This window comes from Triticum urartu, unplaced genomic scaffold (genome assembly GCF_056163025.1).
Source record: "Triticum urartu cultivar PI428250 unplaced genomic scaffold, HENAU_Tu73 scaffold2, whole genome shotgun sequence".
Taxonomy (NCBI): domain Eukaryota; kingdom Viridiplantae; phylum Streptophyta; class Magnoliopsida; order Poales; family Poaceae; genus Triticum; species Triticum urartu.
This window is the reverse complement of record NW_028260368.1, coordinates 1,180,776-1,203,362: the sequence shown is the minus strand read 5'-3', so window position 1 is coordinate 1,203,362 and position 22,587 is coordinate 1,180,776. Positions and strand designations below refer to the sequence as shown.

The 22,587-nt window shown below is 37.2% G+C and overlaps 4 non-coding genes across 4 annotated transcripts; 2 read left to right on the top strand and 2 right to left on the bottom strand.

The window, feature by feature from the left end:
- Positions 1–2,731: 2,731 nt before the first annotated feature.
- Positions 2,732–2,803, bottom strand: TRNAR-UCU (transfer RNA arginine (anticodon UCU)). Its single transcript has one exon. It is a non-coding gene; the product is annotated as a tRNA-Arg (tRNA).
- An 8,617-nt stretch (positions 2,804–11,420) lies between these two features.
- On the top strand, positions 11,421–11,507 carry TRNAS-GGA (transfer RNA serine (anticodon GGA)). Its single transcript has one exon. It is a non-coding gene; the product is annotated as a tRNA-Ser (tRNA).
- A 1,219-nt stretch (positions 11,508–12,726) lies between these two features.
- TRNAT-UGU (transfer RNA threonine (anticodon UGU)) lies at positions 12,727–12,799 on the bottom strand. The gene has a single exon. It is a non-coding gene; the product is annotated as a tRNA-Thr (tRNA).
- Positions 12,800–14,466: 1,667 nt separating this feature from the next.
- Positions 14,467–14,539, top strand: TRNAF-GAA (transfer RNA phenylalanine (anticodon GAA)). The gene has a single exon. It is a non-coding gene; the product is annotated as a tRNA-Phe (tRNA).
- Positions 14,540–22,587: the final 8,048 nt, after the last annotated feature.

The following is a 22,587-nucleotide window of genomic DNA, read 5'->3' as shown; positions in this document are numbered from 1 at the left end:
CAGGCAAAAAGAGGTACTCTTTCTACAACTATATTAGTATTAGTACCAATTTAAACGGGAAATAGCTAATGTAAAATTTATCTGATATAGAACACTCATATCGATAAAATGGTTTGAACTATTTACTAGAAAAAAAAGGGGGCACCCTGCCCTTTTTTAACCAATGCCGAATCGACGACCTATGTATAAAAAAGAGAAATTTTTTGGATTTGAAGAAAAAAAAAATAAAAAAGAATTCTATTAATTTTCATTTTCCATTTATTTAGTTAGTTTTTCTTAATGAAATTGAAATTATTAACTAGAGGGCAAATAAAAATAAAGAAACAACTTTGCTGACCATGATATATTTTTATCTAGGCGGAAGAGTCCTCTTAATATTTATCTAGTCTTATATAGGTTTCGGTATATTGAAATATAAACATAAAAAAGAAGATAGAGGATAGGCTCATTACTTAAAAAAAAGATATGGAAATAGCTATAGAAAAAAAAAAAGGAGCGTGAGAGCCAAATGAATCGAAAGATTCATGTTTGGTTCGGGAAGAGATCATAAAAGTTGTAAACTTACAAAATAATCTACTTTCATTAAAAGATTTATTAGATAATCGAAAACAGAGGATCTTGAGTACTATTCGAAATTCAGAAGAATTGCGTAGAGGGACCATTGAGCAACTCGAAAAAGCTCGGATTCGATTACAGAAAGTCGAACTAGAAGCGGATGAGTATCGAATGAATGGATACTCTGAGATAGAACGAGAAAAAGCAAATTTGATTAATGCTACTTCTATTAGTTTGGAACAATTGGAAAAGTCTAAAAACGAAACCCTTTATTTTGAAAAACAAAGGGCAATGAATCAGGTCCGACAGCGGGTTTTCCAACAGGCCGTACAAGGAGCTCTAGGAACTCTGAATAGTTGTTTGAATACCGAGTTACATTTCCGTACGATTCGTGCTAATATTGGCATTCTCGGGTCCCTGGAATGGAAGAAATAATTAAATTAATTAGGCCTTGAACTTCTACTTTCGTTTAGAATTTAGGCATTATTTTTCCCCTTGCTTCCGAAAAAAGAGTCAAGAAACACTAATGGCAACCCTTCGAGTCGACGAAATTCATAAAATTCTCCGCGAACGTATTGAACAATATAATAGGAAAGTAGGGATTGAGAATATAGGTCGCGTAGTTCAAGTGGGGGATGGGATTGCTCGTATTATAGGTCTTGGTGAAATAATGTCAGGTGAATTAGTCGAATTTGCAGAAGGTACTAGGGGTATTGCTCTGAATTTGGAATCCAAAAATGTTGGGATTGTATTAATGGGCGATGGGTTGATGATACAAGAGGGAAGTTTTGTAAAAGCAACAGGAAGAATTGCTCAGATACCCGTGAGTGAGGCTTACTTGGGTCGTGTTGTAAATGCTCTGGCTAAACCTATTGATGGGAAAGGCGAAATTATAGCTTCCGAATCTCGCTTAATTGAATCTCCTGCTCCAAGTATAATTTCCAGGCGTTCCGTATACGAACCTCTTCAAACAGGGCTTATTGCTATCGATTCGATGATCCCTATAGGGCGCGGTCAGCGAGAGTTAATTATTGGGGACAGACAGACTGGCAAAACAGCAGTAGCCACAGATACAATTCTCAATCAAAAAGGGCAAGGTGTAATATGTGTTTATGTAGCTATCGGTCAAAGAGCATCCTCCGTAGCTCAAGTAGTAACTACTTTCCATGAGGAGGGGGCCATGGAATACACTATTGTAGTAGCTGAAATGGCGGATTCACCTGCTACATTACAATACCTCGCTCCTTATACGGGAGCAGCCCTGGCTGAGTATTTTATGTACCGCGAACGGCATACTTTAATAATTTATGATGATCTCTCCAAACAGGCACAAGCTTATCGCCAAATGTCCCTTCTATTAAGAAGACCTCCCGGACGTGAGGCTTATCCAGGGGATGTTTTTTATTTGCATTCACGCCTTTTAGAAAGAGCCGCTAAATTAAATTCTCTTTTAGGCGAAGGAAGTATGACCGCTTTACCAATAGTTGAGACTCAATCTGGAGACGTTTCCGCCTATATTCCTACTAATGTAATCTCCATTACAGATGGACAAATATTCTTATCTGCGGATCTATTCAATGCCGGAATTCGACCCGCTATTAATGTGGGTATTTCTGTTTCCAGAGTAGGATCCGCGGCTCAAATTAAAGCCATGAAACAAGTAGCTGGCAAATCAAAATTGGAACTAGCGCAATTCGCAGAGTTACAAGCCTTTGCACAATTCGCCTCTGCTCTCGATAAAACAAGTCAGAATCAATTGGCAAGGGGTCGACGATTAAGGGAATTGCTTAAACAATCCCAGGCAAATCCTCTCCCAGTGGAAGAGCAGATAGCTACTATTTATACCGGAACAAGAGGATATCTTGATTCGTTAGAAATTGAACAGGTAAATAAATTTCTGGATGAGTTACGTAAACATCTAAAAGATACTAAACCTCAATTCCAAGAAATTATATCTTCTAGCAAGACATTCACCGAGCAAGCGGAAATCCTTTTGAAGGAAGCTATTCAGGAACAGCTGGAACGGTTTTCTCTTCAGTAACAAATAAATTTTGCATGTCTACTCTTGTTAGTAGAATAGGAATCGTTGAGAAAGCTTTTTCATTTGAATCATGCAAAAAAGTTTTCTTTGTTTTTAGTTTAGTATAGTTATTTAAAGAATAGATAGAAATAAGATTGCGTCCAATAGGATTTGAACCTATACCAAAGGTTTAGAAGACCTCTGTCCTATCCATTAGACAATGGACGCTTTTCTTTCATATTTTATTCTTTCTTTTATTTTTTTGCTTCTTCCGAGAAAAAACTGTTAGACCAAAACTCTTTTAGGAAATCAAAAAATCCAGATACAAATGCATGATGTATATATTATATCATGCATATATCATAAAGAAGGAGTATGGAGGCGGTAGTGGGAATCGAACCCGCAACCCCAAGGTTATGAGCCTTATGAGCTACCAAACTGCTCTATACTCTTAAACTAAAGAGGGGTAACTAGTGGATAAAAGAGGGTTGGATACGCCCCTCTACCAATATCTATACAAATAGAATAGTCCATTTATACAGAATGGTAAAGAGGGCTCCTCTATGATTATCAATTCCAGAAATCCATACAAATACGAAAGGGTATTTTATCCTTACCAACTGGATCTTGTTGCACCCGGTAACAAACATTCATAAACCATTTCTCGAAGTACGTGTCCGGATAGCCCAAAATGTCGATAGTTAGCTCTAGGTCTTCCGGTCAAAAAACAACGTCGATGAAGGCGTGTAGGTGCACTATTACGCGGTAGGGATTGCAATTTTTCTCGCATTTTCGTTTTTTCACTCAAACTCAAGGGAGAAACTTTGCTTCTTATCTTTTTTTTTAAAGATTGACGAATCAAATGATATTTCTGTTCTAATTTCTGCCGCTTCTTCTCCCTCTGAATCAAACTTTTTTTTGCCATAATGTGTCGTTGCTATTATTACCAAGTATACGGTTCTAATCCTAGATGGAAAAATAAATAGAAAAAGAAATCTAAAAAGGCAGATCCTCCCTCTCTATCAAGAGTAATGAACTAGGTGCTGATACAGTACAAAAAAACAAACTAAATTAACCAAACTTGCCTGATGTTGAGGCAATCAAGAAAGCTGCATAAGTGAATATATAACCCACGGAAAAGTGAGCTAATCCAACCAATCTTGCTTGCACAATGGAAAGAGCCACGGGCTTATCTCTCCAGCGAATTAAATTAGCTAAAGGTGTGCGTTCATGAGCCCATGCTAAAGTCTCAATTAATTCCTGCCAATACCCCCGCCAGGAAATTAAGAACATAAATCCAGTAGCCCAAACAAGATGTCCAAATAAGAACATCCACGCCCATACCGATAAACTATTCATCCCAAAAGGATTATATCCATTGATAAGTTGTGAAGAGTTTAACCATAGGTAATCTCTTAACCATCCCATCAAATAAGTGGAGGATTCATTAAATTGTGAAACGTTGCCCTGCCATAATGTGATATGTTTCCAATGCCAATAAAAAGTAACCCACCCAATGGTATTTAACATCCAGAAAACTGCCAAATAAAATGCGTCCCAAGCAGAAATATCACAAGTACCGCCGCGCCCTGGGCCGTCACAAGGAAAACTATATCCAAAATCCTTTTTATCTGGCATTAATTTGGAACCGCGTGCATCTAAAGCGCCCTTTACTAAAATCAATGTAGTTGTATGCAAACCTAGAGCAATAGCATGATGAACCAAGAAATCCCCAGGTCCTATTGTTAAGAAAAGCGAATTACTATTCTCATTAACAGCATTCAACCATCCGGGCAACCATAGGCTTCGACCCGCATTGAAAGCGGGGCCATTCGTTGAAGATAAGAGTATATCGAACCCATATGTCGTCTTGCCATGAGCAGATTGTATCCATTGGGCAAATAAGGTTCGATCAAGATTTGCTTTTCTGGAGTACCAAAAGCAAGCATGACGTCGTTATGAACATAAAGGCCCAAGGTATGGAATCCTAGAAAGAGGCTAGCCCAACTTAAATGAGATATGATAGCTTCTTTATGGTCTAACATTCTTGCCAATACATTATCCTCATTCTGTTCCGGATTGTAATCCCTAATGAAAAAAATAGCTCCATGAGCAAAAGCCCCTGTCATGATGAACCCTGCAATATATTGGTGATGAGTATATAAAGCAGCTTGAGTAGTAAAGTCTTGTGCTATGAATGCATAAGGAGGTAAAGAGTACATATGTTGAGCTACTAAGGAAGTAATAACCCCTAAAGAAGCTAGAGCAAGACCTAACTGAAAATGAATCGAATTGTTGATTGTGTCATAAAGGCCCTTATGCCCACGCCCTAATCGACCCCCCGGAGGAGTATGCGCTTCTAAAAGATCTTTAATACTGTGCCCAATTCCGAAGTTAGTTCGATACATGTGACCGGCAATGAGAAAAATAAATGCAATAGCTAAATGATGGTGAGCCATATCGGTCAGCCACAAACTTTGTGTTTGTGGATGGAATCCCCCAAGAAGAGTTAGAATGGCAGTTCCCGCTCCTTGAGCGGTACCAAATAAATGATTACTCGAATCAGGGTTTTGGGCATAAAGATTCCATTGACCCGTCAAAAGGGGTCCCAACCCCTGGGGATAGGGTAATACATCTAAGAAATTATTCCATCGAACGTACTCCCCCCTGGATGCGGGAATAGCAACATGAACTAAATGTCCTGTCCAAGCCAAAGAACTTACCCCGAAAAGTCCTGACAAATGATGATTGAGACGAGATTCCGCGTTTTTGAACCACGAAAGGCTTGGTTTCCATTTGGGTTGTAGATGTAACCAACCCGCTATTAAGGACAGCGTAGAAAGAAATAATAGAAAAAGAGCTCCAGTATAAAGATCCTCATTGGTGCGTAATCCTATTGTATACCACCACTGATAAACTCCAGAATAAGCAATATTCACTGGACCAGCAGCACCTCCTCGAGTAAAGGCTTCCACAGCGGGTTGACCAAAATGAGGATCCCAAATCGCATGAGCAATAGGTCTTACGTGTAAAGGATCCTGTATCCATGATTCAAAATTTCCTTGCCAAGCTACATGAAACAGATTTCCGGACGTCCATAGAAAGATTATTGCTAATTGCCCAAAGTGAGAAGCAAAAATGTTCTGATAAAGACGTTCTTCAGTAATATCATCATGACTTTCGAAATCATGTGCGGTAGCAATACCAAACCAAATACGACGAGTAGTGGGGTCCTGAGCTAAGCCTTGGCTAAACCTGGGAAATCTTAATTCCATAATGCCTTTCAAATCCTCCTAGCCACTATCCTACTGCAATAATTCTCGCTAAGAAGAATGCCCATGTCGTGGCAATTCCACCCAGAAGGTAATGGGTTACTCCTACAGCGCGTCCTTGTATAATGCTCAAGGCTCTAGGCTGAGTAGCAGGAGCAACTTTTAATTTGTTATGAGCCCAAACGATAGATTCAATGAGTTCTTGCCAATAACCACGGCCGCTGAATAAAAACATTAAACTGAAGGCCCAGACAAAATGAGCACCTAAGAAAAAAAGACCATATGCAGATAATGAAGAACCATAAGACTGAATGACTTGCGATGCCTGTGCCCACAAGAAATCTCGAAGCCACCCATTAATCGTAATGGAACTCTGTGCAAAGTTTCCCCCTGTAATATGAGTTACCACCCCTTGATCACTTATAGTACCCCAAACATCCGACTGCATTTTCCAACTGAAATGGAAAATGACTACCGAAATTGCATTGTACATCCAGAATAAACCTAAGAAAACATGATCCCAGGCGGATACTTGACATGTTCCCCCTCGGCCAGGCCCATCGCAAGGAAAGCGAAAACCTAGATTTGCTTTATCGGGTATCAAACGGGAACTCCGAGCAAATAAAACACCTTTCAAAAGTATTAATACAGTCACATGTATGGTAAATGCATGAATGTGATGGACTAAAAAATCTGCGGTTCCTAATGGAATAGGTAACAAAGCCACTTTGCCACCTACTGCTACTAACTCGCCGCCTCCCCACGTTAAGCTAGTACTTGTTGTTGCACCAGGAGCTGTTACGCCAGGCGCAGTAGCATGGATATTTTGTACCCATTGAGCAAAGATAGGTTGTAATTGTATGGCAGTATCCGAAAACATATCTTGTGGACGGCCTAAAGCACTCATGGTATCATTATGAATGTACAAGCCAAAACTGTGAAAACCTAGAAATATACATACCCAGTTAAGGTGGGATATGATTGCATCGCGGTGTCTAAGGACGCGATCTAATAGATCGTTGTATCGAGTAGTTGGATCATAGTCTCTTACCATAAAAATTGCTGCATGTGCAGCAGCACCGACTATTAGAAATCCGCCAATCCACATGTGGTGTGTGAACAAGGAAAGTTGTGTACCATAGTCAGTAGCTAGGTATGGATAGGGAGGCATAGAATACATATGATGAGCTACAACAATGGTTGTAGAGCCTAGCATAGCTAGGTTAAGAGATAATTGAGCATGCCATGACGTTGTTAAGATTTCATAAAGACCCTTATGGCCTTGTCCTGTAAATGGGCCCTTGTGAGCCTCCAAAATATCTTTAAGTCCATGGCCAATACCCCAATTGGTCCTATACATATGACCTGCGATTAGGAAAAGAATAGCAATAGCTAAATGATGGTGCGCAATATCGGTCAGCCAGAGACCACCGGTTACTGGATCTAGTCCTCCGCGAAAAGTCAGAAATTCTGCGTATTTGGACCAATTTAAAGTGAAAAAAGGGGTTGCTCCTTCGGCAAAACTAGGATAAAGTTGAGCCAAAAGGTCCCGATTCAAGATAAATTCATGAGGAAGTGGTATCTCTTTAGGATCCACCCCAGCGTCAAGAAATTGGTTAATTGGTAAAGATACATGAATTTGGTGCCCCGCCCAAGAAAGAGACCCAAGTCCTAATAATCCCGCTAAGTGGTGATTCAACATGGATTCTACATCTTGGAACCAGGCCAATTTGGGAGCGGCTTTGTGATAATGGAACCAACCAGCAAAAAGCATTAACGCTGCAAAAATCAATGCACCAATTGCAGTACAATAGAGTTGTAATTCACTAGTTATTCCAGATGCTCGCCAAAGCTGAAAAAAACCAGAGGTTATTTGGATTCCTCGGAAACCCCCGCCTACATCACCATTCAATATTTCTTGCCCTACTATAGGCCAAACTACCTGAGCACTGGGTCCAATGTGAGTAGGATCACTTAGCCATGCTTCATAATTGGAAAAACGGGCGCCATGAAAGTACATGCCACTCAACCAAAGAAAGATAATGGAAAGTTGCCCGAAATGAGCACTAAAGACTTTTCGAGAAATCTCCTCCAAATCACCAGTATGACTATCGAAATCGTGAGCATCAGCATGTAGGTTCCAGATCCAAGTGGTAGTATCAGGGCCCTTAGCTAGTGTTCTTGAGAAATGGCCGGGTCTGGCCCATTCCTCAAAAGATGTTTTTACAGGATCCCTATCCACAACAATTTTTACTTCTGGTTCCGGCGAACGAATAATCATTAAGTCCTCCTCTTTCCGGACAAGACATACAAAGAGACCCGCCAACTGTCTTTTTAGTGAATCTTTGAAAGATATATATTTTGAAAGATAGATTTTGAAAGATAGATTTTGAAAGATAGATATTGTGATTAGTTCTTTTCTTTACTATCTACCATCCTTCTATTTTTTTTTTAGTTATTCACTGGAGCAATTATATATTGAAGTCAATCCGAGGCAAGTGTTCGGGTCTATTATGACATAAAGATTAGGTGCCTAACGGACATTGTTTATCTTGAAAAACAAATATTTCTCGACGTAAGAAAAAAATCTTTTTTATTTTTAATTTAAGAAACTAGTGTATTTTTTTTGAGGGCATAAGCTCCTATCTATATCTACTTTCCTTGAGCATAATATAGGGTTTTTTATTTGATTCTAAATTCCAAGATAACTCATTAGAATTATTAATAAGATGGTCCTAATATATTAGCAATATTTAGATTGCCCCCTCTTTTTATTCACTTTATTACTTCTATTCTAGACCCTATCCCTATGGTTTATTCTTATGAAATATCATATAAAATAGAAGGTATAAGAAATGGATATAATGAAATTCTTGATTCGATCTTACGACCTAATTTATTTGATTAATGGATCAACAACCAAACCACCCATTTTATGAAAAAGAAGGAGCATGGTCTTATTCAAATTCAAAGCGCTTCGTAATCTTCAACCAGTTCTGTGCTTCAATATAATTTCCCGGAGTAAGCGCTATAGCTTGTTTCCAATATTCAGCAGCTTGATCAAACCAAGCTTCCGCAATTTCCGAATCACCCTGTAGAATGGCCTGTTCTCCTCGGTCGGAATAGGAAGTTCCTTCCCTTAGAACCGTACTTGAGAGTTTCCTACCTCATACGGCTCAGAAATTGCTATCTGAATTTCCCCTATCTTAACTGAATTCGATTTATCAAAAATCGATCCAATTTGTTCTTGGGTTAAGCAGAAGAAATTAATTACCTAAGTTTCAAACCCTAATTTTTATCAATAATCAGTTTGATCTTTTTTCCCACCTTCAGAAGAATGAAGCATAGATAGATATAGAGCCTTCGTTCAAATTTTCTGAGAGGTAACTATCCCGGTTTCATATATGAAATCTCTATAGAATCCTTGAAAAAGACTTTTTTCCATAAGAAAGAAAAAAGAACTTACTATCTTTGGGATCTGATACTACACCGCTGCTTAATCCCTTAGTGGATCGGCTCTATTACATAAGCGGATTCCTAAATTTTGCCCCATATCATGGGATAAGTAAGCAGTTTTTTTTAGTTGTATCGACCCAGTCGCTCACTAATTGATCTTTACGGTGCTTTCTCTATCAATTTGAGAAACTTTATCCATAGAGTAGTAGTATAGGCCATACTTTCTTCGTTTTTTGATTCTCGTGAAGTGTCCTTCCTTCCTACAGCTGATAGGGAAAAATCGTTGTTTTTACGATCCCTATGTAGAAAGCCCTTTTTTTCTAGTATTTACTAGAAAATTTGATCCTCTCTTTTTTTTTTTTCTTTCTATAGTGGAGATAGTCGCACGTAATGACAGATCACGGCCATTTATTAAAAGCTTGCGGTAAGAAGGGGTTTCGTTCTAGTGCCCGGAAATAATATTCCAAAGCCTTTGTATGCTCTCCATTGCTTGTGTGTATAAGGCCTATGTTATAGAGTATATAACTTCGATCATAGGGATCGATTTCTAGTCGCGTAGCTTCATAATAATTTTGCAAAGCTTCCGCATAATTTCCTTCGGATTGAGCCAACATCCGTTACGGTCGTTCATTCTATTCAAAAAATCTCCGTTCCAAAACCGTACATGAGGTTTTCATCTCATACGGCTCCTCCCTTCTGTACATAATAGTACTAAGCGAAATAATCTATAGAATCAAAATAGAATTAGTCCCGTCTCATTATGAACCGAAAGGGGCTGGTATTTTTCCAAGAAATCTCTAGCCAACCTTCCCACAAGAGGTTTTTCTTAACACCAATGAATTCTATTAATGCTAGAGGAAAACGATAGCTCCAATAATTTCTTTGTTCTCAACGCCTCCTATTTAGAGGAATTAGCTACTTCAACGATCTTTGATGGTTATAGGGGTATCCAAAGTACAAACCTGATGGTTGTTTGTTATCCCAACCATTCTTCCCAGCCCTGATACCGATCAGGAAAGGGGTAATTTCTAACAAAGTTTTTCTCTTGTTGATTCCTATTTCTAGGTGTAGTGCTTTTCTCCCCTATGCTGCCTACGGATACTAATAGAGTAGGATTGGCCTGTAATCCATACCATACCATATCCTGTAGGTGTAACCTTTCGCTCAATACTCAAATCTACAATTGAAGTATCTGAAGCCGCATCAATCGAGGATACACGACGGAAGGAATTGTTAGTTCGCCTCACCTTCCCGAAGCGTGGGTTTGTTTGCTTTACAAATTTGGTTCTCTCTATGCCAACCCCCCTCTCTTTTTCGTAAGACTGAGGTATAGGTAGGGCTAAAAAAAAGCAAAAAAAAGAGTCAAATCGCACCATCTCTATAATAAGTAAATGCCTTTTTTTCTCCTGAGGTTGTCGGAATTATTCGCAATAAAATATTGGCTACAATTGAGGAGGTCTTATCAATGAAATTTCCATTTCCACGGGATCTAGGCATAATTCCCAACCCATTCTATATAGAATTGTTTTCATTCCTTCACAAAATAACATAAAAACAAACACATTCGATTCTTATAATTATAAATAGATTGATCCATATGCTCTACTCTAAATCCATATGCTTTAAATGGATAAGAGAGATATGGATTTTCCGCTCAGCTCAAATTGTATCCTTTTCCTTCTGCTTGGACACGAAGAGATATGAAATATTTGACTAAGACTGGATTTCATTCCACTTTCCTATTTCTGAACAACAACTTATGTTATCAACTATTTCGTGTTTTCAAAGTTATTAATTGTCTCATACCCTATTTTTGATTTCGATAGTATGGTGTAGCGTATCTTATGCAAACGGAATTCTAAGGTTTCTTTATTTTATTATGCAATAAGAAGAATTCTTCCATTTTCTTTTTCTTTAGTTGCGGGAAAACCCAAATTAAAACTTTTATTTTATAGCGAGCGCAATTTCTAGTAAAAAATCCTGTATCCTTCCACTTAGATCAAAAGGAATTTTTCCAATAGAACTATGGAACCCCCGAGTGGTTGCGGTTGTACCTGTACTGCAGGAATAAGAAAACTCGCTATTCACTCAGTTTATTTTCCATAATAAGTTATGTAGGAGAGATGGCCGAGCGGTTCAAGGCGTAGCATTGGAACTGCTATGTAGACTTTTGTTTACCGAGGGTTCGAATCCCTCTCTTTCCGTTTTTCTTAATTCATCAACGTTAAGGATCACAATGTATCAAATCAAATAACAATTTTTTCCAGCAATAATATAATATCTTATATTATCTTATTTTGATTTAATAGAAATTAGAAATTCTCTATAGCAAATTACTGTGGTATGTAAAATACACATAGAGGAAAAAAGAAAAAAGGATCCTAATCCTAGGGTTAATCAATTTTAGCTAGTTGATGGGAAAATACAAATTAATGGTAATGGTCTTAGGGCGATTTAGTTCGGGGAAAGGGGAAGGGGAAGAAAATTCTATGAACCTTTCCTTTTTTCGTTAAGTTCAAGTCTGACGAGAGTAATATTCTACAACTAACAACTCATTTATTTTGAGACCGACCCACTTCCTATCTAGGATTTTATTTACTAGTCCTTTATATTCCAACGTGTCAATCGCCAAATGCTTTGGCAATTTCCCCGGGTCCGATGAAGCAATATAATTTTGAACCAGACCTTTTGATCTTTGGTTATCTTTCGTAGTAATAATATCTCGGGGTTTGCAACGAAAACTTGGTATATTGACTATACGACCATTAACTAAAATATGTCTATGGTTGACTAATTGGCGGGCCCCAGGAATGGTTGAAGCCATACCCAATCGAAAAAGGATATTATCCAAACGCATTTCAAGTAATTGTAGTAAAACCTGGCCTGTTGACCTTTTTGCTTTTCCAGCGATATGTACATATCTAAGTAATTGTCGTTCTGTCAGACCATAATGAAAACGCAATTTCTGTTTTTCTTGAAGACGAATACGATATTGCTCCTTTTTCCCAGAATTGAATTTTTTTTTAAGATTACTTCCGGATTTAGGTGTTTTTCTAGTGAGTCCTGGTAAAGCTCCCAGACGGCGTATTTTTTTTAAACGAGGTCCTCGATAACGGGACATGAAGACTCCTTTTTTTATTTTATTGAAATTTCATTTTACACAATTAATTTCATTGTATTTACATTACAGAATACATCGAAATTAAAACTGAATTAAACTACAGGATAAACAGAGTAAAATCAACTAAAGTACCCCAAAAAATGGAATTTCATCAAAATCTTTTTTTTTTGTATATATATTATTTATTTTATTGTTTTGTATCTAGCAAAATTGTAAGGTAAAAAACATAAAAGATCCTGGATTCTCCATTTAATTCGGAAAAAAAGAGATTCTTGTTCGTAGAACATCGATAGAGAAAAAAAAGCCGACTATCGGATTTGAACCGATGACCCTCGCATTACAAATGCGATGCTCTAACCTCTGAGCTAAGTGGGCTTACATAACGGAAATAGTGTAACAAATAGAAATAGGTATAGTATAGGAAATCCGTAAAATCTCAGATATTAGTTATTAATCTTAGCTATTAACTAGTTCTAAATTTGAAGTTATACTTATAAAAATAAAAAAATACTAAAACTTCTTAAAGATAAAGTTAGCTTGATATGCTTAACTATAGGATATTAAAAAATAAAATTATAGAATTTATTGGTATTTTCATTCGATCATTATAGACTTTATTATTTGTTAATAATTTGAGGATTAATATTTCACTAAGGGGAACATAGAGTCAGAGTAAATAAAATTGCTAATTCTGATTAGAAAAAAAGAATAAATATCAAGCGTTATAGTATAATTTTGAATACTATAAAAAAGTAAGACGGGAGGTGGGGGAGATAAAAACTTTTGGATATATTGATTCGGATTGAATTGCAAATACATCAAGGATAGAATCAATTCAATTCTGAATTGCAATAAGCAAGCGAGGTCTCTCAAATAGAGTCGAACTGAACTGCTAGACTACGTTGAGTGATGAACTCAATGATTCAAAAAAAAAACTAAGAGATGGATGAAATTACACAAGGAATCCTGGTCTCAAAGAAGAGGGAAATGGGGATATGGCGAAATCGGTAGACGCTACGGACTTGATTGTATTGAGCCTTGGTATGGAAACCTGCTAAGTGGTAACTTCCAAATTCAGAGAAACCCTGGAATTAAAAAAGGGCAATCCTGAGCCAAATCCGTGTTTTGAGAAAACAAGGGGTTCTCGAACTAGAATACAAAGGAAAAGGATAGGTGCAGAGACTCAATGGAAGCTGTTCTAACGAATCGAGTTAATTACGTTGTGTTGTTAGTGGAATTCCTTCTAGTTCTAAATTAGAGAAAGAGGGGTTTTATACCTTATACATTTAATAAACACGTATAGATACTGACATAGCAAACGATTAATCACAGAACTCATATTATATTCTAATTATAATATAGGTTCTTTATCTTTTTTAAAAATGAAATTAGAAATGATAATGATTATGAAATAAAAAACTCATATCATAATTTTTTTTTTTCATTATTGTGAATCCACTCCAATCGAATATTGAATAATCAAATTCTTCAATTAAAATTCAAAGTTTTCGAGATCTTTAAAAAAGTGGATTAATCGGACGAGGACAAAGAGAGAGTCCCATTCTACATGTCAATACTGACAACAATGAAATTTCTAGTAAAAGGAAAATCCGTCGACTTTATAAGTTGTGAGGGTTCAAGTCCCTCTATCCCCAAATCCTCTTTTATTCCCTAACTATACTATATTATTATTATTTATCCTCTTTTTTTTTTTCTTTTTATCAATGCACTTTTTTTTCTTTTTATCAATGCAATGGGTTTAAGATTCATTAGCTTTCTCATTCTACTCTTTCACAAAGGAATGCGAAGAGAACTCAATGGATCTTATCCTATTCATTGAATAGATTTCTTTTTTATTAGAGTATCGGCAAGAAATCTTGGTTATTCACTCTATTTTTAAGTTTTATTTAAGTAAACCATGCACAATGCATAGGACTACCCCCCCCATTTTCAAATTTAAAATTTGAAATACTTTAATTAATTTTTAGTCCTTTTAATTGACATAGATACAAATACTCTACTAGGATGATGCACAAGAAAAGGTCAGGATAGCTCAGTTGGTAGAGCAGAGGACTGAAAATCCTCGTGTCACCAGTTCAAATCTGGTTCCTGGCAGAGAAAAAAAAAAAAAAGATCCACCGAATAGGTATTGATCCAAATACCTCGAGATGGATTGTGATACATATTCATTAATAATATTTATTCATCTAAGTGGATAAATCTATAATATAAATATAGAGGCACTTCTTTTTCTTTTTAAAGAAGTTTTAAAATATATCTTTTCTTTATGATAAAGAAGGGGGTGAGATTCCCCTTTATTTTTTTGCGTTTCTTAATTTTGTATTCCGCTATTCCGACGAATATTTTTTTAGTCTTGCTTATCTTTATCTTATCTTATTTTCCTAGTTGTGCTAAGTAATGTGCGCGGTACAAAGTTCCTGGTAGAGAACTTCTTTGAGTCATCCTATTTTTCTGTTCATATGAAGGAAATTAATATGCGATTTTCAAAATAGGGGAATCCAAATGAAACCCTTTTTTTGCTCAGTCTATCTGGAATGCTTTTGTATAATTAGGAATTAATTATAAATAGGTATTCCGTTTCATCTAGGAAAAGAACCTAAAAATATTCCTTGACTTGAATAAAATCTGGAGTTGTGTTGTATAAGTGAGCATGAATTTCTTATCATTCAATGAGCATCTTGTATTTCATAAAAATTGGGGGTTATATAATCCTTACGTAAGGGCCAGCCTATCCAACTTTCAGGCATTAGGATACGTTTAAGGCGCGGATGATTATCATAAGAGATTCCCACCATATCATAAGATTCGCGTTCTTGAAAATCGGCACTTCTCCAAATCCAGAAGACAGACGGAATTCTAGGATTATCCTTTTGGGCAAAGACTTTTATGCAGACTTCTTCTGGATTATCTATACCATATTGTATTCTCGTAAGATGATACACGCTAGCTAAAGATCCACCGGGTGCTACATCATAAGCACATTGGGAGCGTAAATAATTGTAACCATATACATATAAAATGACAGCAATGGAATCCCAATCCCCTGCTTTTATTTGTAAAGTCTCTATTCCTCGGTGATCAAAGCCCAAAGATCTATGAACCACCTCATGTTTGACTAGCCAATTAGATAACCAACCCTGCTGCATTGTCTTCATCTCTCCCTCTTTGTATAAATATTTCACATTTCGGATGCAAGTTTGAAAGATTGCCCTGCTTTTTATTTTTCTACACAAAAGAGCCCCTCTCCTAATTCACTAATTTGTAGGAAGGTACTGAACTTTTGGATTTGAAAAAAGTTTCAGAAGATATATCTAATGTAGATGGTGATTGATAGAGCAATTCTTGCTCATAAGTTCCTGTATGAGTACTGCGCCTAACATAAAGCTTGTGACTGGTAGTAAAACATCTATTTTTATTTTGAGATAGAGTTTGATCCTCAACTATTTCTCGCGATATCTTCTTACGAAGTTTTGTTAGGGCATCTATAACTGCCTCCGGTTTAGGTGGGCAGCCCGGCAAGTAGACATCCACAGGAATTAACTTATCAACTCCCCGAACAGTACTATAGGAATCCGTACTGAACATTCCCCCTGTAATAGTACAGGCTCCCATAGCAATGACGTATTTTGGTTCAGGCATTTGCTCGTATAATCTCACTAAAGAGGGAGCCATTTTCATTGTTACCGTACCGGCTGTTAAAATTAGGTCTGCTTGCCTAGGACTTGATCTTGGTACCAATCCATAACGATCAAAGTCGAATCGTGAGCCTATTAATGAAGCAAATTCAATGAAACAACAACTGGTACCGTATAGAAGGGGCCATAAACTGGAGAGTCTTGACCAATTCGAAAGATCATTTGGTGTAGTTGAAATAACAGAATTGGAACTTGTTTGGTCAAGTAAGGGAAACTCAATCAAATTCATAACTGTCTCAATAGAATCTTTTCCTTCTTTTTTTTTGTCTAAATATTCAGTTAAGACCATTCCAAGGCTCCTTTTCGCCATGCATAAACTAAACCAACAACTAAGATAAGCACGAAAATCAAAGCTTCGATAAAAACGGATACACCCAATACGTCGAAACTCATTGCCCAAGGGTATAGAAAGACGGTTTCCACATCAAAAACAACAAAAACGAGCGCAAACATATAATAGCGTATTCGGAATTGTACCCAAGCCCCTCCCATGGGTTCTATACCCGATTCATAACTAGAAAGCTTCTCTGGTCCTTCACTAACCGGGGCTAAAAGTCCTGAAATCGAAAATGCCAAAATAGGAATAAGGCTTGCTATTATTAGAAATGTCCAAAAAATATCATATTCGTGAAGCAGAAACATAATGTACTCCCATTAATGTGGAATAGGCGGAACTTAAATTAGTCAATTCAATTCAGCATTGTCAATTTATCCAGAACTTCTCTCTTTTCCTCGGTGAAACAAGAATCTTTTTTGTTCAAACAAAAGCGCTTAGTTTAAGTTTAGCCTTTGTTTCCTCTGTGCTGCATCTTCTTTAAAGATTCATCCAATGGAATCCCAACTCCCTTTCTTTTGGATTTCCATTCTATTTAGATATGGTGTATGTAGATCTAATTCTTATATAAAGAAAACTTTCTCGTTTCACTTTGTCTCGCTTTCTCTAGAATCTCTAGAAAAAAGAATAGCTCTATCCTTTATTTAATATTTAATAATAAAATAATAAGAGACTATTAAATAAAAATGAGAATACTACTAAATTAGAACCTAATTAAGATAGTAGGACTAATCTATGCAGTATAATTAATGAGAAGTAATACTATAAAATAAAAATAAAGAACTCTATTTCAGAACTATGAGACAGAATATTCTGTTTTCTTATTTACTCTTTACTTTATTTTTTCTATTTAAAGTTGATCAATTTACATAATGTATCTATAAACAAAGTAATAAATATACTTAAAACAAAGTAGGAATTCGCAAAATGGATAAAATCATTGCAGTTATTATAGGGAAGTCTAGAGATATCCTATTTGAAGGAGGACGGGATTCAAATCAGGGAAAGGATCCTTTCTTCTATTGATTTGATAGAAATTCGTTTTTCTTTTCCTGTCTGTATGATTTTGATTTTCGATGAATGAGCCTTTGGTAATGCTTTTATCTCTATTCTATGTCGCAGGCGCCTATCCAGTCTATAAACAAATACTAATGAGAAAATGAAAACTATACTAAACTAAAGAAAACATAGGATAGAGATCCTAAAATCTAAAAAAGGGCATATTAGGGCTATACGGATTCGAACCGTAGACCTTCTCGGTAAAACAGATCAAACGGATTATTATCGAAATGATTTGAACTGTTTCAAAGACCCAACATGCATTTTTTTGCATTGGGCTCTTTCATAAACTGATTTAAAGATCAGTTAGTCCACCATAGTTTTTCTTTACGGAAAGATAATGAGATGGCTCCCTGTGCTCTGATTGATTTTTTGTATTATGATCTATCTAGGAGCAATACCAAAGTGTTTCAAAGGAGGATTACCTTGACTTAGGTCTGCCTCCGGTCTAAATTAAATCAACCTAAGTGAAATGGAGTCTCTATCGTTCCACTGCAAGAGTTAACTATGAGACTTCATACACCTTAAAGTTCATAGAACGAAAAGAAGTTTTTTGGAGGCCCTTATCCTCATTACGCCTAGCATTTAGTGGGCTGGATATTTACCTTATCAACTAGCAAATCCATAAGGGTTCTATTTGATTAGGCACCTGAATTGGCACCTGAATCGGACTGAACCGACTGTTTGTCAGGCTACTGTTCTCCTATTCTCTCGAATCTATGAAGTAAGACATTGATTTTGCAATAAGATCGATTATGTTCATTGCATAATAAGCTCCTTTGAAAAGCATTGGCGCACGTGTAAACGAGTTGCTCTACCGAACTGAGCTATAGCCCTTATCAGAGATATCTTAACATATAGATAATTTCTTGTCAAGATGAATATTTTCTAATGCCAGAGGATACCCCTTTGATCTGTATCTGTTTAGTATTTAGTTTAGTATTTAGTATATAACAGACCAATAACAGAGCGGTATTGCTTAGAAAAGGGATTCAATATATAATCGATCGAAGTAATGGGTCTTCCTTTGTGGTGATAAATTGCCTACTTAACTCAGTGGTTAGAGTATTGCTTTCATACGGCGGGAGTCATTGGTTCAAATCCAATAGTAGGTAAGTAGGTAGAAAAATTACTAGATAGCATTGGACTTACTTCGCTTCGCTATCTAATAACTTTTTCTACCCCTCTTCCCTTTTTCTTTGTATCAACTATAAACCACTGGATTGTCTTCAATTGGATGGGGGAATCCAATTGACAGCCTCGATTCGTATCCTAGCTCGTCTGAGAGCGAGCTTCGCTTCAACCAAATCTTTCGTACCCTCAGCTTTACTCAAGTTAGCTTCGGCTATTTCAAGTGCCTTTTGAGCTTCTTCCGGATCAATATCACTACCCAGTTCCGCATCATTTCCTAAAATGATGATCTCATTATTAACTATTCTCGCAAAACCGCTCCACAGAATCGCTGTTAACCATTGGTCGTTGAGGAGGCGTATTCTCAAAGGACCCATATCTACTGCTGTGTTAATGGGGGCGTGGTTTGGTAATACGCCAATTTGGCCACTATTAGTGGATAAAATGATTTCTTTCACTTCACAATCCCAAATAATTCGCTTAGGAGTCAGTACATAAAGATTTAATTTCATTTCTTCGATTTGTTCTCCTCTTCTAAGGTTATAGCTTTCGTGCTAGCTTCATCGATGTTACCCACCAAATAAAAAGCCTGTTCAGGTAGGCCGTCTAATTCTCCGGAAAGGATTAGTTGAAATCCCCTAATAGTTTCCGCAAGAGCAACATACTTTCCTGGAGAACCAGTAAAAACTTCTGCCACAAAGAACGGTTGTGATAAGAAACGCTCAATTTTTCTTGCTCTTGCTACAGTTAAACGATCCTCTTCCGATAATTCATCCAAGCCAAGAATTGCGATAATGTCCTGAAGTTCTTTGTAACGTTGTAAAGTTTCCTTAACTCTTTGCGCAGTTTCATAATGTTCGTTGCCAACGATCCGAGGCTGTAACATAGTCGAGGTTGAATCTAAAGGATCTACTGCTGGATAAATACCCTTGGAAGCTAATCCTCTGGAAAGTACGGTAGTAGCATCCAAATGTGCAAATGTTGTGGCAGGGGCAGGGTCGGTCAAATCGTCTGCAGGTACATAAACTGCTTGAATCGAAGTTATAGATCCCTTTTTAGTAGAAGCAATTCTTTCTTGCAAAGAACCCATTTCTGTACTAAGAGTAGGTTGATAACCCACTGCGGAGGGCATTCTCCCTAATAAAGCGGATACCTCTGATCCTGCTTGAACAAAACGAAAGATATTATCGATAAATAAAAGCACGTCTTGCTTATTAACATCTCGGAAATATTCCGCCATAGTTAGGGCAGTTAAACCAACTCTCATACGAGCTCCCGGTGGTTCATTCATTTGGCCATAGACTAGAGCTACCTTTGATTCCTCAATATTTTTTTCATTAATTACTCCGGATTCCTTCATTTCCATATAAAGATCATTTCCTTCACGAGTCCGTTCCCCTACTCCACCGAATACGGATACGCCCCCATGAGCTTTAGCAATGTTATTGATTAATTCCATGATCAGTACTGTTTTACCTACTCCAGCCCCCCCAAATAGTCCTATTTTTCCTCCACGTCGATAAGGAGCTAAAAGATCGACGACCTTAATACCTGTTTCAAAGATGGATAATTTCGTATCTAACTCGATAAAGGCAGGCGCAGATCTATGAATAGGGAACGTTGCACTACTATCTACAGGACCCAAATTGTCAACAGGCTCCCCAAGAACGTTGAAAATTCGTCCGAGAGTAGCTCCACCGACCGGAACACTGAGAGGAGCTCCCGTGTCAATCACTTCCATTCCTCTCATCAACCCGTCCGTAGCACTCATAGCTACAGCTCTAACTCGATTATTTCCTAATAATTGTTGTACCTCACAAGTCACATTAATTTGCTTATCGGCAGTGTCTCTACTCTGGACTACCAAAGCGTTATAAATATAAGGTAACTTGCCTGGGGGAAAAGTGACATCCAGCACGGGTCCAATAATTTGATCGATACGACCTGTACTTTTTTCTTCAATTGTGGAAACCCCGGGAGGAGAAGTAGTAGGATTGGTTCTCATAATTATCACATAATTAAAAAAAAGGAATTTGTCGAAATTTTTCTTTTTTTATTGTTGAATAATGCCAAATCAAATCAAAAAAAATCCAAAAGTAAAAAGGAAATGAATTAGTTAATTCAATAAGAGAGAAAAGGGGACCAGGACTTGATTTCGTTGCCCAAGCGAATCCCATTCAATCGTTTACTCATGGAATGAGTCCATTGGAAAGTTCAATCAATCTTTTTTTTCATATACATTTTGCCTTTTGTGGAGGATCTGTGCCTACTCTACTTTCCTATCTAGGACTTCGATATACAAAATATATACTACTGTGAAGCATAGATTGCTGTCAACAAAGAATTTTATTAGTATTTAGTTAGGTATTTGCATTCAAAATAAGAAAAGAGAACTATTAAGAACTTGTAAAATAAGGATTAGGAATTAATTTGGGTTGCGCTATATCTATCAAAGAGTATACAATAATTATGGATTTGGTAAATCAAATCCATGGTTTAATAACGAACCGTGTTAACTTACCATAACAACAACTCAATTCCTATCGAATTCCTATATTGGAATTCCTATAGGATAGAACATACACAGGGTGTACGCATTATATATGAATGAAACATATTCATTAACCTAAGCATGCCCTCAATTTTCTTTAATGAGTTGATATTATATTAATTGAATATCCTTTTTGTTTTACGAGATTTTTGCTAAAGTTTCATTTACGCCTAATTAACATCGAGTAGACCCTGTTATTGTGAGAATTCTTAATTCAAGAGTTATAGGGAGGGACTTATGTCACCACAAACAGAAACTAAAGCAGGTGTTGGATTTCAAGCTGGTGTTAAAGATTATAAATTGACTTACTACACCCCAGAGTATGAAACTAAGGATACTGATATCTTGGCAGCATTCCGAGTAAGTCCTCAGCCTGGGGTTCCGCCCGAAGAAGCAGGGGCTGCAGTAGCTGCCGAATCTTCTACTGGTACATGGACAACTGTTTGGACTGATGGACTTACCAGTCTTGATCGTTACAAAGGACGATGCTATCACATCGAGCCTGTTGCTGGGGAAGACAACCAATGGATCTGTTATGTAGCTTATCCATTAGACCTATTTGAAGAGGGTTCCGTTACTAACATGTTTACTTCCATTGTAGGTAACGTATTTGGTTTCAAAGCCCTACGTGCTCTACGTTTGGAGGATCTACGAATTCCCCCTACTTATTCAAAAACTTTCCAAGGCCCGCCTCATGGTATCCAAGTTGAAAGAGATAAGTTGAACAAGTACGGTCGTCCTTTATTGGGATGTACTATTAAACCAAAATTGGGATTATCCGCAAAAAATTATGGTAGAGCGTGTTATGAGTGTCTACGTGGTGGACTTGATTTTACCAAAGATGATGAAAACGTAAACTCACAACCATTTATGCGCTGGAGAGACCGTTTTGTCTTTTGTGCCGAAGCTATTTATAAATCACAGGCCGAAACCGGTGAAATCAAGGGGCATTACTTGAATGCGACTGCGGGTACATGTGAAGAAATGATTAAGAGAGCTGTATTTGCAAGAGAATTAGGGGTTCCTATTGTAATGCATGACTACTTAACTGGGGGATTCACCGCAAATACTACTTTGGCTCATTATTGCCGCGACAATGGCCTACTTCTTCACATTCACCGTGCAATGCATGCAGTTATTGATAGACAGAAAAATCATGGTATGCATTTCCGTGTATTAGCTAAAGCATTGCGTATGTCTGGGGGAGATCATATCCACTCCGGTACAGTAGTAGGTAAGTTAGAAGGGGAACGCGAAATGACTTTAGGTTTTGTTGATTTATTGCGCGATGATTTTATTGAAAAAGATCGTGCTCGCGGTATCTTTTTCACTCAGGACTGGGTATCCATGCCAGGGTATACAGGATAGCTTC